At 41.5% G+C, this 2,519-nt stretch overlaps 1 non-coding gene across 1 annotated transcript; it reads right to left on the reverse strand.

The window, feature by feature from the left end:
* Positions 1 to 238: 238 nt before the first annotated feature.
* On the reverse strand, positions 239 to 345 carry LOC136455700 (small nucleolar RNA R71). Its single transcript, XR_010759179.1, has one exon. It is a non-coding gene; the product is annotated as a small nucleolar RNA R71 (small nucleolar RNA).
* Between the last annotated feature and the right edge of the window lie 2,174 nt (positions 346 to 2,519).

A 2,519-nucleotide genomic window follows, 5' to 3' on the forward strand; every position in this document is an offset into this window, starting at 1 on the left:
ACCAGTTCTATGGATTGCCTAGTGAGGATGCAAGTGCACACTTACAACACTTCCTTGAGCTGTGCGACACCATCGTCATCAAAGATGTCACACCAGCTAGCATCAGGCTCCATCAGTTTCCCTTCTCCCTCATGGGGAAGGTGAAGCAATAGTTCTACAAAGACAAGGAAGCTGTCAACATGTGGGACAAATGTTCTGCAGCATTCCTCATGAAGTTTTTCCCCATCGACAAAACCAATGCCCTATGGGAAAATTTTCAAACTTTTAGTAGACTTCAATAGAATCCATCTCCGAGGCATGGGAAAGGCTACATGATTACATCTAGGCATGCCCACACCATAGGATGGAGAACCAGCTCATGTTCTAGAACTTCTATGAGGGGCTCACGCCCATGTCGAAGGGACACGTAGATGCCACTGCTAGAGGTGTGTTTCTTTCCCTCACCATCGATGGAGCCACGGCTCTCATTGAAAAGATGGTGGCAAATCAGAGCTAGGGAGAAGAAAGAAAATAACAAAAAGGCATGCATACCATGAAGGAGGTGGATATGCTTGCTGTAAAAATGGATTTTTTGTTGAAAAGACTTGATGAGAGTGCCGCCGATAAGGAGGCAATGAAGGGCACTATCAAGGCCATGGACTCGCAAATGACTTGAGAAGTCTATGGAGAAGTTGGCCACTTAGGGAATGATTGCCCCAAGACCCATGAGGAAGCTACATGTCTCAACAATGGGTTCCACCAACAAATCAACAATGGGTGGAACAATCACCTCACCCGCAAGGAGGTAATTCGAACTTCAATTTCAATTTCAATTCGAATCAACCTACCTTGAAAGACCTAGTTTTAGGTCAAGCTAAGGTAACTAAAAATATCACTAAAAAGCTTATGTATAATGATAAATTGATTGAAAATATAAATTTTGAACTTGAAAATTTGTCCTCTGTTAAAAACCAACTAAGTTTTAACAAAATGATTGAAACTCAAATTGCTCAAATAGCTGCCGCCATTCCTATCAACCATTCGGGGAAAATCTAAGGGCAACCTAAGAATTCTCCTGAGTTTGTTCATACAGCTGCAGAGCAATAGAGGAGGAGATGTCTTGCCGTCAGACTATAAATTTGAGCCCTTGCCGAAGGTAAATCGGTAGTAATCTTTTAAAAATTCAAAAATTCAAATTTTCAAAATTCAAAATTTAAAATGTTATTTCAAAGTAAACTTTTTAGAAAAATAAAATAAAATCATTTTTGATAGTATAATTTTTTTAGTTATCATTTCTCATTTTTTTAAATATTTATGAAAACTAAAAATATAATAAAAGCTTTGTTGGAAAATCAATTTCGTGAGCCAAATTTCGAAACCGGGGGAAGCACCAACGGCTACATCTTCAAGGCGGCTGTTGGGAGCAACCTGCCAAAGGGGGACCGAGTGGGCCCACCCCTGGTGCGAGCCACCAAGGGTGCAGCCACACCCTACCCGATGCCACTGTGGCTATTGCTGCTCCAATGGCTAGTAGCCATTGCTCCCACCCCCTCTCGGTCGGTGCTCCCTTCTATAAATACCGAGAGCTCAGGTTGAGGCCCTCCTCACTCTCACACTCTCCATTTTTCACTACCTCTCACTCTCTTTGCTTCACCACTTGAAAAAATATTTTTTCACAAAGCTTGAGAGCAATAAAACTCTGTAGAAAATTCCTAGGCTCAAGACCACCAAGCTAGGATGACAGGTTGTTCAATTTATTTTTGCTAATGTAACTCTATTTTTGAGCTTGTTGTGTTGTTTTTGCCATGGGCAAGTTTGGTATGAAGCTTGCCGGCACTTTCAAGAAGGCTGTGGGAGCAAGCTCAAGTCGCTCCCGTGGAAGCTCAAGCGCATGCTACACTAAGCCCAAGGAGAGCCCAATGCATTTAGATGAAGAAATAGTGCCAATAGAAGAAGAGCAAGAGCAACCGATGAAGGAAGGCGACGATGCTCCTCAGCTTGATTTGGAGGGCGAACAGGAGATGCAAGCGTACAACCTTATCAAGAACCATGAGTTTGTCCACACACCTGCGTATGACCTCGACCTTCTCCAAAAGATAGGTATGGACATCGAATTTGCCACCATCTGGAAAGTCGTTGGATGGGAGAATGTTGCTCCCATTGATGAGCAAGGTTCTCGGCTCCTAACAATTCATTTTTTATACTCATTGCAAGAAGTTGAGGGTGGGATTACTTTTTGTCATTTTGAGCAAGATTATTATCTTACATGGAGGAATCTCAGTTCTCACTTAGGCTTTAGTATAAAATGCTCAATTGACTTAGATCATGCTCTCAAAGGATTTAATCGCCATGAATTTTGGAGAGTAATTTTGGGTCAAAACGTAGTTGGCAAGTTTCAACATTGAAATATGAATATTCATCATCCTACTTTGAGGTTTATGCATCATTGGATTGCCTTGACTTTGTTCTCTAGATAGGACATTCGATTTGTTTACCATGCAGAAATGCAAATTCTCCATGCCATGCTTAAAAACATTAAA

This window comes from Miscanthus floridulus, chromosome 5 (assembly GCF_019320115.1).
Source record: "Miscanthus floridulus cultivar M001 chromosome 5, ASM1932011v1, whole genome shotgun sequence".
In the NCBI taxonomy this organism is placed as follows: Eukaryota; Viridiplantae; Streptophyta; class Magnoliopsida; order Poales; family Poaceae; genus Miscanthus; species Miscanthus floridulus.